Source organism: Triticum aestivum, chromosome 6B, assembly GCF_018294505.1.
Source record: "Triticum aestivum cultivar Chinese Spring chromosome 6B, IWGSC CS RefSeq v2.1, whole genome shotgun sequence".
Lineage (NCBI taxonomy): Eukaryota > Viridiplantae > Streptophyta > Magnoliopsida > Poales > Poaceae > Triticum > Triticum aestivum.
In genome coordinates this window covers 259,175,795-259,191,471 of record NC_057810.1, presented here as the reverse complement: position 1 = coordinate 259,191,471, position 15,677 = coordinate 259,175,795, and positions in this window count along the sequence as shown.

Below are 15,677 nucleotides of genomic sequence, written 5' to 3'. Positions count from 1 at the left end.
TTGTTGACTACTCCCCCTGTGCTGGCAGCCCCGACTCCTAAAGAGCCCATGCTCCTATACATTGCCGCCACCAGCCGGCTAGTCACCACAGTCATTGTAGTCGAACGCAAGGAGGAAGGCAATGCGCTACCTGTCCAGAGATCGGTATATTACCTGAGCGAAGTACTGTCGACCTCCAAGCAGAACTACCCCCACTACCAGAAGATGTGCTACGGCGGGCACTTTGCCGCCAAGAAGCTGAAGCCTTACTTTCAGGAGCATCCAATCACTGTGGTTTGCACAGCCCCACTAGCCGAGATCATCGGAAGCCGAGATGCCTCTGGCCGAGTGGCCAAATGGGCCATTGAGCTGGCTCCCTACACCATCTACTACCAGCCCCGCACCGCCATCAAGTCGCAAGCACTGGCCGACTTCCTCGTCGACTGGGCCGAGACCCAGTACCTGCCGCCAGCGCCTGACTCCACCCATTGGCGGATGCATTTCGACAGCTCCAAGATGCGCACCGGCTTGGGAGCCGGCGTCGTCCTCACTTCCCCCAAAGGCGACAAGCTCAGATATGCGCTGCAGATCCATTTCGCCGCCTCCAATAACCTCGCTGAATACGAGGCGCTCATTCACGGGCTCCGGCTTGCTAAAGAACTTGGCATTCGCCGGATCCTGTGTTACGGCGACTCCGACTTGGTGGTCCAGCAGTCATCTGGCGATTGGGACGCTAAGGATGCAAACATGGTGAGCTACCGCTTCCTCGTACAGCAACTCAGCGGATATTTTGAGGGGTGCGAGTTCCTTCACGTGCCAAGAAATGACAACGACCAAGCAGACGCCCTGGCACGAATCGGCTCCACCCGCCAAGCAATACCATCTGGCGTCGCCCTTCGGCGCCTCCTCAAGCCTTCTATCAAGCCTTCACCAGAATCAGACTCCATCTTTGTGCCGGCTCCCCCTGAAGAAGTCGGATCCGACTCAAGAGCCCCAGCAGGCGACACGAGAATTCTTGCAAATGACTCCAAGAACGCCGCAGTCGAAGCCGGCCCGGGGACTTCAGAACCCGGCCCGGGGACTGCGGCGACCAATCCGAAGACTCCAGACCTCGGCCCGGGGACTGCACCAGACGGCTCGGGGACTTCATCAATCCAGCAAGCGGCCGCGGACTCCAGCCCGCCGCCTCCCAGCCCAGCCGCCCTCGTCCAAGTCGCAGTACTGGCAGTTGAAGAACTAGCAGCACCCTCATGGGCCCAGCCCATCCTCAAGTTCCTAGTGAGCAAAGAGCTGCCAACTGATGAAATCTTGGCCCGGCAAGTACAACGCCGAGCGGCAGCTTACACCATAGTCAACAGAGAGTTGGTCAGGTGCAGCGTCACTGGTGTCTACCAGCGTTGCGTCGAGCCAGAGCAAGGCCAAGCAATTCTCAAAGACATGCATCAAGGCGAGTGCGGCCACCATGTGGCTTCAAGAGCACTCGTCGCCAAAGCCTTTCGACACGGTTTCTTCTGGCCAACCGCCTTAGAAGAGGCCAAAGAATTGGTCCAAAAGTGCAAAGGGTGCCAGAAGTTCCGCTCCAAGCCACATCAGCCGGCTTCCGCACTCAAGACTATCCCCATTGCCTGGCCCTTTGAGGTTTGGGGCCTGGACATGGTGGGACCATTCAAAATAGCACGAGGCGGCCTAACTCACTAACTTGTCGTGGTGGACAAGTTCACCAAGTGGATAGAAGTAAAGCCCATCAAGAACTTGAATGGTCCGACTGCAGTGACTTTCATCGTCGACATCATGACTCGGTACGGCATACCACACAGCATAATCACCAACAATGGCACAAATTTCTCCAAAGGTGCCTTGGCCCGTTTCTGCGCGACACAGGGCATCTGACTGGACTTAGCGTCTGTTGCCCATCCGCAGTCAAATGGCCAGGTAGAGCGAGCAAACGGCCTCATCCTGTCCGGCATCAAGCCTCGGCTGGTTGAACCACTAGAGCGTTCGGCCGGCTGTTGGCTTGATGAGTTGCCAGCCGTCCTCTGGAGTCTGCGCACGACTCCAAACAAGTCAACTAGCTTCATACCTTTCTTCCTCGTCTACGGTGCTGAAGCCGTCATCCCGACGGACATAGAGTTCGACTCCCCGCAAGTCACCATGTACACCAAGGAGGAAGCAGAAGAAGCACGTCAAGACGGTGTCGATCTGCTGGAAGAGGGCCAGCTATTGGCACTCAGCTGGTCCAGCATCTACCAGCAGATCCTGCACCGATATTACAACAGGAAGGTCAGGCCGAGATCTTTCCAAGAGGGCAGCCTTGTGCTCCGACTGATCCAGCAAACAGCCGGCCAGCACAAGCTATCGGCACCTTGGGAAGGCCCCTTCATTATCAGCAAAGTGCTGGGCAACGACTCCTACTATCTGATCGACGCTCAGAAGCCCCGAGCACGCAAGAGGGACGACTCCGGCAAAGAGACGGAATGCCCATGGAATGCAAATCTTCTCCGAAGATTTTACAGTTGATGCAGTATGTATCACACTACCCTTTGTATTAAAGTACCAATACTTTGGGGGCCCCGAGACGAGCTCGGGGACTGCCCTTTTTGTTATCTGTATGATAAGAATTATGTCTTCGAGTATACTACTCTTTGTTATGCCGCTTGGCACCGGGCTCGACTAGTCAGCCCAGGGACTCGCGCCTCGCGCTATGGAATGCTTCCTGCAGTCGGACAAATAGTGTGTGGTGCCTAAGCTGTCTCCTGTTAGAAGCTGCAGCTCGCAGAGCGACTGTTCGGTAGACAGGAGTAAGGAAGGATGGGCGCCCACATGAAAAATGGCTAAGGACTCAAAGCATAAGCATAGCCTAAGCCAGCTTCCAGCCTATCTTAGCAAAGCCGACTCCTGAGTAGTCGGCTTGCCTCTTTCTATCCAACTTGTTAAAAGACTCTAAAAAAATGGCCGAGTACTTGCCTTCCCAAAGTAGCCAAGCATTTTGATCCAGTGGCTGTCCGTAGAACGACTGTCCGACTGGCAAGGCGGCAACTAAGGGAAGGCGGCAAAGGAAAAAGCCAAAAGAGCAATGAGCAAGGAAAGATAGAATTCGGATAAATATTTACATAACATAGGCCCTTAGCCGAATCTTCAAGCAGAAGTTCAAAATACACCCCGCGGGTGGAATTGTTCGAATTAACAAGTTCTTCAAAGACTACTAAAGCAGATAAAATGAAGGCAAGACGGCAGCCTAGGAAGCGGCATACGGGTTTGGAGGGTCGGAAGAGACGGCGGTGTCAGGCGCCGGGGCGGCCGGCTGGACGGTCTCGGCTTGATCGTCTCCGGCGGCAGCCGGCTTGGTCGGGCGCGGCTCATTGCTGGAGGCGCGGTCGAGCTGAGGCTGGTCGCCCACTCCGTCTTCTGGCGCCTCCATCTCACCTCCGTCCTCCGCCTCACCTTCCTCCTCGGCGCTGGAACCAATCACCTCCACCGAGTCCTCGTCATAATCTGGGTTCATCCCGAACCACTCTGGCGGCGCCTCCCTGCCGTCTTCAGCCCGATCAGGGACGAAGACGCTGGTGTCTGCGTAGTCGGCGATCGCCGCAGCATGCGCGACGAGGGCGTCTTCCACAGCTACCAGCTCCGCCTGGGCCTCTGACCGGAATGCGGCCAGCCGGTCCAGGTCCAGCCCTGGATACCACGCCTTGACGAATTCCAAGGCCCGGCACTCTCCAGCCCGGGCCGAGGAACCCTTCCAAGCCCAAAGATGACTAGCTGCGACCTCCAGCCAGTCGGCAGTCTGACTGGGAGTGCGCAGAACCGGCATGTCTGGCCACAGGGCAGCAATCGCCTGGGCGCCGGCACGTTGAAGCCGGCGCAGCATCCGATGGGTCGGCCGCAGACGAGCCTCGATGCTCAGAAGCTGCTCATCGAGGATCCGGGGGGCGTTGGCGGCAATCTTCGCACCATCTGCCCTCCGCTCCTCGCGATCAGCCTCGATGGCTTGAGTAGCCGCCTGCGAGTGGCCAGGGAAGAAGTCTGCCAAGACGGAAAAGAAGCAAGTTAAAAAATCAGGAGTCAGCCCGACCCATAGTCGGAGGCTCAAAGAAAGAAAGGAAACAAAGAAACTCACCGTCGACGATGTCCTCAATCTCATGGAAGCCGGAGGTCAGCTGTGCCTCCTTGTCGGTCCAGGAGGAGCGCTCGCTTTCGAACTCGGCCGGGAGAGTAGTCTCTCTCTTCTCTGCCTTGTCCTGCGCCTTCTTGAGCAGCTCCCTTTGCTCCGCCAGCTGCGCAGCCAGTAGGTCGCGCTCCGCGGCGAGTTTGCTGGACTCCTCCCCCTTGGCGCGCAAGGCAGTGTTGGCCTCGCCCAGCTGCTGCTAAAGAGTGGTGTTGGCCTCTAAAGAATAAAAAGGAAAAGACGTTAAGTCGTCAACAAAGAAGGTCACCGGGAAGATCCGGCCCGACTGCTCAGCAGTCGGCCCGAATCTCGAGGACTATAGCCCGCGGGTGCGCCAGCGCGCCCCCGCGAAGAAGAAGGAGGACTCACTCTGACTCTCCGACAAGTCGGCAGTCCGCCTGCCCAACTCCTCGACATTGCGGTTGAAGGCAGTGACGCGGAGGTTGTGATACTCCTGTGATAAGAATTTTTAGACGAAGATAAGTATTGGAACTCGCCAGATGAAGTTCTGGGCTGCCTGCTCAGCGGCCGGCCCGAAACTCGGAGACTACACCCAGTGGGTGCGCTGGCGCGCCCCCACAGAGAAGAACAAGGAAAAACAAAGTCAAAAATGAAAGCATACCCGGACGGCTGCTCGCGACGCCAGGTGCGCCTTGGTGCAGTTCTAGATGGCGTCGCCCTCGGCTCGCAGCTTTGCCTGAACGTCCAGAAGTGACTGGTTCAACGGGCCTGTGCCGCCTCCTCACACCCACCCTATGGGCGCAGCACTCGTCCCCTCGGCGTCTGGGATGGCTGAGCTGGCGGCGCCGGTCGCCAAGGGGCATGGTGTCGAAGTCGCCTTCTCAAGGCGGCGGCGCGCTGGCGAGGCGACTTGAAGGAGCAGCTTTGCCACGGACTCGTCCTCAGTCGGCGGCACCGGCGGGCCTGCCGGCTGTTTACCTTGCGCACTCCCAGACGGCGGCGGAGGCGGCAGTGGCGGCACGGCCGTGTCCGACATGGAGGCATCGCCGCTTTCCCTCTCCATGACGGGGTTCTCGCCGCCGGCTTCCCCAGTCTGCCCCGTGAAATCCGGGGGCGGCAGCGCGGAGTTCAGCGGGATGACGAGCAACGCCGACTGGCGCTGCGCGGCCTCCCCAGCTCGCCGCCTTGCCGCAATGGCGGCTTCGGCCTCATCCAGCTTCCTCTGGGCGGAGGCTGCCGCCTTCTCGGCCTTCGCCTTCTCCAGACGGGCGGCTTCGTCCTTGTCGCGCTTCTCCCGCGCGTTCTGCTCCGTCGCCTCCCGGAGGTCGGCGGCGGGGTCAATCCGCCGAGTAGTGGCGGACGACTCTGCCAACCCCATGACGGAGGCGGCGGCGACCCTCTCAAAGGTGAGGGGAGCCCTGAAGCAAGGAAGACATATAAAAGGTTTGGACAAGACTCACCAGCAGAAAACAAGACAAAAGGCGGAAGCACTTTCGCGGAGACCAGTGGCGGTTTTTTCACTTCCTTACAGAAGCGGTTAGCCTTCGCGATCGCCTCCTCCCTCTTGGTCGCGGCGGCCGCCCCCTTGAACTTCTTCGACCGGCCGCCAAGCAAGCTCGGCCTGGCCCGGCGCCTCTTCACGCCGCCTTGAACATCCAAGCCGGCGGAGGAACTCGCGCTCGGCTGGCCGGCTCTTGGTTGGTGGTGCGGGGAGACTTCCCCCTCGGCGTCCTCATCAGGCCAGTCGGCAAAGGTGGCCGAGGGCCTGAAGCCTCCTCCTCTTCCTCCTCCTCCTCCTTCGGCGTCGGCCTCCATCGCCACGGCCCCCAACTCAGGGTCGTTGACGTCGCTCTCCGCTCGGTCGGAGATGAACTGACGGGCCGTGCCCGCGGTGCCGGCTGAAGGCTGGATGAGGGGGTTCTGACTCAAGGAAAACCAAAAAGTTTAGAAGTCAGATTCGGCTGCAAAAGAAGACAAAAGAAGAAGAGAGACGACTTACAGCAGGCGGGGGGTTGGTGCGTGAGTACGGCTCCTTGCCGAACCGCCAATCCGCCGTGAGACTGCGGTTCATGATGTAATTCATCGTGTCCTCTACCTCCGCGTGGGGCATGTCCTTGGAGCACATCCGACTCGGGTCCCGGTGGCCGCTCATCTGACAGATCAGATGAGGTCGGCCTTGGAGCGGGAGGACTCGGCGCGCCACGAAGGCGGCCAGCATGTCAGCCCCGGTCAAATCCTCCGACTGCGTCAGCACTCGGAGTCGCGTGACGGCAGCGGCGCCAGCGGGAGTCAGCGTCCTGACCCGGTAGGACCAGCTGGGAAGCCTCCCAGCCGGTGCGCCGGCTTCGTAAGGGGGCAGATTGACCCAGTCACCATCTGGGGCGACGTTCCTCACATAAAAATAAGGCCGTTGCCACATCTTCACCGACTTAATCAGCGGGATGGTGGGAAACGGGTTGTCGGCCACCAATCTCCGCATCGCGATGAAGGCACCACACTGGGCCGGCATGCTGGCGACGTGCGTGCCGAGCTTGGACTAAAAGAACTCCCCCCACAGCTCGATGGTGGGGAGAATGCCGAGGAAGCCTTCGCACAAGGTGGCGATGGCAGCCAGCAGCACCACCGTGTTTGAGGTAAGGTGGTGCGGCTGTAGCCCGTGAAACTCCAAGAAGGAGCGAAAGAAACCGCTCGCCAGTAGCCCCAGGCCGCGCATGAGGTGCGAGCGGAAAACGACCCGCTCGCCCTCCTCCGGCGCCGGCGACACTTCCCTCTCCGGCGCGGCGCAGGCTCGCACTAGGTCCACGCCGGGGAGGCGACGCGTCTTGCGAAGGAACTCAATGTGGTCGTCGTCCACCTCGGAGCCGTCACACACGTCGGAGCGCACGGCAGGAGGTGCGGAGGTAGAGGAAGAGCTCATCGCTGCGGGCGTGGCATGGTTCGGCGCGGCGGCGGCGAGAGGAAGAAGAAGCAAGAGGAAAGCAAGGGGAGTAGGGGAAATGGGCGCGCGTGCTCCGCTGCCCCCCTCCTCCCGCCTACTTATAGGCTCGTGGGCTGAGAAGCCGATGGGGCGGGCGTGGGATTAACTGTGCACAGGACCCCACGCCGCCCACGATTAACCACACGGAGTAACTGCGCGCAGTTACGACGTGGGAATCCCAACCATCCGCCCGGCCGCAACAGATCCGTTCGCGTGCCGAGGTGCGGTAGTGGCGGGCCCCGCTTGAGGCCCTGTCCCATCGCGTGCGTGGGTGGGCAAACTGACCCTGCCACGTGGCGCCACGCGACGGATCCGCAATGGGCGGCTGCCCGGAAGCCTATCAGGCACGCTGCCTGGATCCCGCTACGACCTTCAAACTCTTTAAGGGGCAAGGCGGCCTTCTGCGAGTCCGGCTCCAGCTAGTCGGCCTAGAGGAAGACGGCGAGCAGAGTCCAGATTCCATCACAAGAAGGATGAAACTATTGAGACTCCTCGACATGTCACCCTCGGCGCCTCACCAGCTTCGGGGACTACTGTCGGAGTAATGGGCCACGGGTAGGCTAACCCGAGCGCCTGAACCTTTCAAAACATCGGGGCGGACTGCGCCCCTCAAGACCCCGCGATAAGGAGCCGCCTTCTGGGAGTCGGCGGCAAGGCCGCCGACTATCCCTCACGGCCGAGTCCGAGGGATGACTTCGAGATAAGCCAACTCCTATTGGCGACTTCCAGAGAAGCCGGCTATGGGGAGTCAGCCCGCGACTCCGACCACCTCCTGCCTTCGCCACGATGGACGGGACGGGGTACGGTCACCACGTGGCCCATCCCCCTCCCCCTTACGAAGGGCTGGCATGGCTACAGTGCGTCGTATCGATGGAGATCTCCATCCGGCGTGGCACTGTTGCCATGCCTGCCCTGACCTCAGCCCCCGTGGGCGGCGCATTGTGCCCACAATGGCCTGCTTGTACAGCCCAGAGACGGCGGGTCCCACCCGCCAGTGGGGGTACAGAAGACGGCAAGAGCGCCACAAGACGGACCCGTTGGGAGTCGGCCCTCGGGAGTCGGCCAGCCCCTCCCACGGGCCCCACACGCCATTAACCAGACAAGACGGGGAATGGCAATAGTGATCGTCCGTCAGGCGGCGGCACTGTTGCCACGACCCCATGACCAAGCCAGTGTCATTAGAAGCACGGCTACAGTACCAGGCCTGTCGGCGGGGCCCGCCAGTCGGCGAGCCCCAGCAGTCGGCGGAGAAGACGGTGGCCTGAGAGACAGACGGCTGGGACCCGCACCCAGCCAGATTACCATTGTATCCCTAGGGGATAGGCCTATATAAGCCCCCCGGGCACCCATGCAAGGGGGGGTCACTTCTTTAGCACTAGACCAGATTATACAGGAAGGAGGGAGCTAGCCTTGCTTTCTCCTACCTCCAGGAAACAGCTCAAGGAGCAACCTTGTATTCACTTGGCCATAGTGAACATGCGGAGACCCCGCAGAGCAGCAGTAGGGGTGTTATCTCCACGGAGAGCCCTGAAGCTGGGTAAGATCCGCCGGCGTGCATGCCTTCGCCTCATCCCGTTTCCAGGCACCGGCGACGTTCTACTCGCCCCCACCATGATAAGCCATCCTTTGGCATATGTCGCACCCAACCCCCGACATTAAGCCACTAAATCTGAGTTGCCAAAGCACCTCACTCGGCTTAAGCTCATCTACTTAGCCATCCGAAGACCATGGAGCAAGGCCTCATACTCAGCTGCATTGTTAGTGCAAGGAAACATCGACCTGAGCACATAACAAAATTTGTCACCTAGAGGGGAAGCTAAAACAGCCCCCGAGCCCTCCAATTGCCTGGACACATCAAAGTGAATAGTCCAATATGTGTTATCCAGCTTCTCTTCAGACGTATGTAGCTCTGTCCAATCGTTGATGAAATCCACTAGTGCTTGAGACTTGATACCAGTGTGTGGCACATACTTTAAACCATGAGGCCCAAGCTCAATGGCCCACTTGGCGACTCGTCCTGTGGCTTCTCTGTTTTGAATGATATCTCCTAAAGGAGCAGAACTGACCACAGTGATGAGGTGACCCAGAAAATATTGCTTAAGCTTTCGGCTGGCCATGAACACCCCATAAACAAGCTTCTGCCAATGTGGATATCTCCGCTTGGACTCAATAAGCACCTCGCTGATGTAGTAAACCGGCCGTTGAACCGGATATACCTTACTAGCCTCCTTGCGCTCCACCACAATGGCCACACTGACAACACGTGTGTTAGCAGCCACGTATAACAACAATGGCTCCTTATCAATGGGAGCAGCAAGGACCGGTGGCTCAGCTAGCTGTCTCTTCAAATCTTCGAAGGTAGCGTTAGCAGCATCACTCCAGACAAAGTCGTCTGTTTTCTTCATCATCTGATACAGCGGTATAGCCTTCTCACTTAACCGGCATATGAACCGGCTTAAGGTAGCAATATGACCCGCCAAACGCTGAACATCATTGACACACGCCGGTTTAGCCAAAGAGGTGATAGCCTTGATCTTCTCTGGTCAGCCTCAATGCCTCTGTTAGAAACCAGAAAACCAAAAGCTTGTCTGCTGGCACACCAAAAACGCACTTGGCCGGGTTAAGCATCATCCTGTAGACCCGGAGATTATCAAAGGTTTCCTTCAAATCATCTATCAAGGTCTCCTTCTCTCTGGACTTCACCACAATGTCGTCCACATAAGAATGAACATTGCACCCAATCTGATCGTGAAGACAATTCTGCACACATCACTGATAAGTCGCCTGGGCACTCTTGAGCCCGAAAGGCATGGACACATAGCAGAAGGCTCCAAAAGGAGTGATAAAAGCCGTCTTCTCCTGGTCCTTAACTGCCATCTTGATCTGATGATAACCAGAATAAGCATCTAAACAGCTCAAACGCTCACAACCCGCCGTAGCATCAATGATTTGATCAATACGAGGGAGAGCAAAAGGATCAGCCGGACAAGCCTTGTTTAAATCCGTGTAATCCACACACATACGCCAGGTGCCGTTATTTTTAAGCACTAGCACCGGGTTAGCCAACCACTCTGGATGAAAGATTTCAACAATGAACCTGGCCTCTAAGAGCCGAGCCACTTCCTCACCAATGGCCTTACGCCTCTCCTCATTGAATCACCAAAGAAACTGCTTGACCGGCTTAAATTATGGATCAATATTGAGAGTGTTCTCAGCGGGTTCTCTCGGTACACCTGGCATGTCAGAAGGCTTCCATGCAAAGATGTCCCGGTTCTCACGGATGAACTTGACGAGCGCGCTTTCCTATTTGGGATCCATGTTAGCACTGATACTGAATTGCTTAGATGAGTCGCCAGGAAAAAAATCAACCAGCTTGGTATCGTCCGCCGATTTAAACTTCATCACCAGCTCATGCTCTGTGGTTGGCTTATTCAAAGACGTCATGTCCGCCGGGTAAACATTGTCCTTGTAAAACTTCAACTCCTCTGTTGCATAGACTAAGCAGCATCGCCTTCCTCACATTCCAGGGCTATCTTCCGACTCCCATGCACTGTGATGGTTCCCTTATGACCCGGCATCTTGAGCTGCAGATAAACATAACACGGACGTGCCATGAACTTTGCAAAAGTCGGCCGTCCGAACAGAGCGTGATATGGGCTTTTAGTTTTGACCACCTCAAAAGTTAACTTCTCAGCCCTGGAATCATGCTCATCTCCAAAGGCCACTTCCAGCTCAATCTTACCCAGTGGGTATGCCGACTTACCACACACCACTCCATGGAAAACAATGTTTGACGTCTTAAGGTTTTTATCAGTCAAACCCATGCGACAGAAAGTCTCATAATAAAGGATGTTGATGCTACTGCCTCCATCCATGAGCACTTTAGTGAATTTATATCCACCAACCTGAGGTGCCACCACGAAGGCCAAGTGACCCGGATTGTCAACCCGGGGAGGGTGATCCTCCCTACTCCACAGAATAGGCTGCTCAGACCATCTCAAGTAACGAGGAACTGTCGGCTCAATAGCGTTCACAGCCCTCTTATAAAGTTTCTGGTCCCGTTTGCACAAGCTGGTGGTAAACACATGATATTGTCCACTATTCAGCTGCTTTGTATTACTCTGATATCTAGATTGTTGCTGCTGACCTCCCTGGCCAGATTGTTGATTATAACCGCCTTGATTACCTTGAGGGCCTTGAAAGTTGGAATTAGAACCACCACCCGGGCCATGAAAACCGCCGCCGCTTGAGCTGCCGCCCGGTCCTTGATTGCCGTCAAACATGTTTGAATTCTTGAAATCCTTCATGATCATACAATCCTTCCACAGGTGAGTGGCCGGTTTCTGCTGAGTACCATGCCTTGGACAGGGCTCATTTAACAACTGCTCAAGAGTAGGACCTGACCCGCCGGACCGAAGAGGTTGTCTCCCCTTACATCGTTGATTGTTGCCCTGTGCATTGGTGTTAGCCACAAACTCCGAGCTACCGTCAGCCTTACCTTTATTATTGCCTCCTTGATTTTTTGGGTTATGTTGAGGACCCTTGGAGTTGCCGGGTTATGCTGAGGACCCTAGGGATCCTTGGTACTATCAGAGTCGGCATATTTGACTAGAGCCACCATCAGCTGGCCCATGTCATTACAGTCGCACTTGAGCCGCCCCAGCTTCTATTTCAGAGGCTCAAAACGGCAATTTTTCTCCAACATTAAGATTGCAGAGCTGGCATCCATCTTATCAGATGAATGTATTATGGCCTTGACTGTCACGCCCAAGATGCGACCCTATCCTAAAGGAACTCGAAGGTCCCACCAAGGATAGAAGCGCATCTTGAAGACGCTTTTGCAAGGTGGATATCATTACATCAACATTACATAATAGATAGGGATACATACAAAAGGCATACAATGCCACACGAATACAACAATACATCATACATAAGAGCAACATCCGACTACGGATGAAACACAAACAAAAACTCAAACGACATCCACCCTGCTAGCCCAGGCTGCCGAGCTGGAACCTATCCCCTGATCGAAGAAGAAGCAGAAGAAGAACTCCAAAACAAGTAAACATCGCTCTTGCGTCAAGATCATCGCATAACCTGTACCTGCAACTGTTGTTGTAATAATCTGTGAGCCACGGGGACTCAGCAATTCCATTACCATGGGTATCAAGACTAGCAAAGCTTAATGGGAAAGGAAGGGGTAAAGTGGTGAGGTTGCAGCAGCGGCTAAGCAAATATGGTGGCTAACATACGCAAATAAGAGCGAGAAGAGAAGCAAAGGAACGGTCGTCAGCTAGCAATGATCAAGAGGTGATCCTGAACTCCTACTTACGTCAAACATAACCCAAAGACCGTGTTCACTTCCTGGACTCCACCGAGAAGAGACCATCACGGCTACACACACGGTTGATGCATTTTAATTCGGATCTGGTGCCAAGTTATCTACAACCGGACATTAACAAATTCTCATCTGCCACATAACCGCGGGTACGGCTCTCAAAAGTTTATACCCTGTAGGGGTGTCCCAACTTAGCCCATGATAAGCTCTCGCGATCAACGAAGGATATACCTTCTCCCAGGAAGACCCGATCAGTCTCGGAATCCCGGTTTACAAGACATTTCGACAATGGTAAAACAAGACTAGCAAGACCGCCCGATGCGCCGACATCCCGATAGGAGCTGCACATATCTCGTTCTCAGGGCAACACTGGATAGGCTCAGCGTACAGGTACCGATATAACCCAAGTTGCCAAGGGATGGTCCCGCATGGTGCTCTAGTTTGGACCAACACTTAGACAAGCATTGGCCCGGGGGGCTATAATAAAGATGACCCTCGAGAGAGCGACTCCCAAGGGAAAAGTAGGTGGTGGTGAAGCAAATGGTAAAACCAAGGTTGAGCCTTGTTGGAGGAGTTTTATTCAAAGCGAACTGTCGAGGGGGTCCCATAAATCACCCGACCGCGTAAGGAACGCAAAATCCGGGAACATAATACCGGTATGACAGAAACTAGGGCGGCAAGAGTGGAACAAAACACCAGGCATAAGGCCGAGCCTTCCACCCTTTACCAAATATATAGATGTATTAATAATATAAGAGATATTGTGATATCCCAACATAATCCTGTCCACCATGGAGCAATCTTCATCTTCACCTGGAACTAACAATGCTATAAGAGGGGCTGAGCAAAGCGGGAACATAGCCAAACAACGGTTTGCTAGGAAGGGTGTCAAAGGTTAGATGTTCATGGCAATTTGGGAGGCTTGAAGAGAAAAAGATAGGTAGCGCAGCATAGCGATAGAACGAAGCAACTAGCATAGCAATGATAGTAGTGAGATCCAGGGTAGCGTTCATCTTGCCTGAAATCCCGCAAGGAAGAAGAACGAGTCCATGAAGAAGATGAAGCCACGAAGACGAACCACACGTAGACGAACGCATCCTCACGATCGCAACGAAACGGGAACTATCGAGAAGAAGCACACAACATGGTAAACACACCACACATAGGCAAGACATGATGCACAACAAGCATGATGCATGACAAGGCTACATGAAGCTACTCATGGCAAGAGATGATGCAAACAAGAACAACACATCAAGGCAAGGTTAAATGAGGCCGGGAACAACATATAACAATTCTGGTAAGTCCTCATATGCATATTTCGAAATTGTTCCAGATCTGAATAAACCTTATGTTCAAGTTGTTAAAAAGCAAGTTAAGATGCACCACGAAGATCTACACGAAAATCTAGTCAAGTTACATATAAAGTTCATTAGATTCGGAGCTACGATTTAGAAGATATGAGCAAAACAAGTTAAGCATGGCATTGATGCAAAACGCATACAAACATCAAGATAACACCTCAAAACAAGTATGCAACATGATAATATGAGTCTACATGCAAAATCAAGCAAGTTTCATATAGAGCACACTCAAAATGGAGCAACGGTTCAACACATACACTCTATACAAGTCATAACAACAATCTGTCCAAAACAGCAACTAGGCATATTGCAAGCATCAAAACAATATGCTACAGCACCCCAACATCATAACAAAAGGCATGGGCATGAAGTAAAGGTAAAGCATGACAAAACATGAACACTGAGCTATCTCCAGAAATCACTAGAACATGCTCTAAAACACATGGTAAGATGGCAAATAATAACAGTTCCAGACTTTGCAGGAATAACATCAGGTTGCAATGTTTAGAGCTATCAAACAACATGTTACAGAAACTTATCATGGCAAACAAAGGCATGGCATGAATCTACTAATTGCATAGAACAAAAGACCCTTACTAACCATGAGCCAAAAGGGCACAGAAAATATGTTGGCACCCATGTAAACATGGCAAGTTATATGACAGATTCATACATGGCAGGAACAACAATAAGTAGGCATGTTGGTGAGCTTGAACCACTCACCACAGAGCAATACATGGCATGGCAAGGCAACAAATAGTAAGAAGACATGTTTATGAAGCTAAGCATGGCAAGAACAAGTTCATAGGGTGCATGGATCACTAGCAAAACACATGGCCAAAACTGAACTTAATGTTAATAGGCTGACAGCAACAGTATTTAGCAAGTTTGGAGCAAGATTACAACAAGCTAAAGCAGGCTATAAATGCAACCAGGGGCATGAATGGATGGATCAAGACATGTATAACAAAACACCTTTAATGAACATCTCCAGATTATGCATAGAATGACTTGTAGCAGCAGGTTAACATAGCATCACGAAATAACAGAATCAGCCAGCAAAACAGCAACAGCAAGTACCATACTTAACAAGCTCGATGCACTCAGCACACAAGTCACAAAAATACATGGATGGCACCCCTGGAAAGATGGCATGACATAGGTCAAAACACATGAAGACATCAACCTCATAGGATGCACACATCAAACATGGCAAAAATGACAAATGAGCATGTTATAACAGTTCCAGCAGATTAACATCAACATGCACTCTTACAACAGCATTTCGGGCATCAAGATGAGCTCAAATGAAAATGATTCAATGGAATGAAATGAAGTACATGTCGAGGCGAACAATTTGACATATTACATGCACGAAACGGAGCAGTATGCAGCAAGTTATGATGCGATGAACATGGCATGATAATACGCATATCTGGGGACTTGGCAGTTTTTCAGCGAGCGTCAAATAGTAAAACGACGCACAGGCGGGATATAGCGGGCGCTCACCACTGGGCCGAGCCCATCTGTGGAGGAGGGAGGCCGATCGGGCCGGTTAGGACTGACCTGGCGCGGGGACGGGCCGCGAGGCCCACATGGCCAGCTGCACGTGTGCCCGCACGCACGCAGGGACGAGGGAGGCCGCGCCGACGGTGGTCTCCGGCGAGGGGCGGCACGCCGGCGACGGAGAGGGCTAGGAACGAGGTCGCGGGACAGATCCGGCAAGGGCGGGGCCGGCAGAGGCCGGATCTGGCCGGAGGGGCCGGCTCCGGGGTGCGGAGGCGAGATTCCATGGCGGCGGCGGCGGTTTCCTACGGGAAAAGAGGAGAGCAGGGTGAGGGAGAGAGGCAACATGGAGAGGAGAGAGAGGGCGGCGGGGCACTGGCCTGG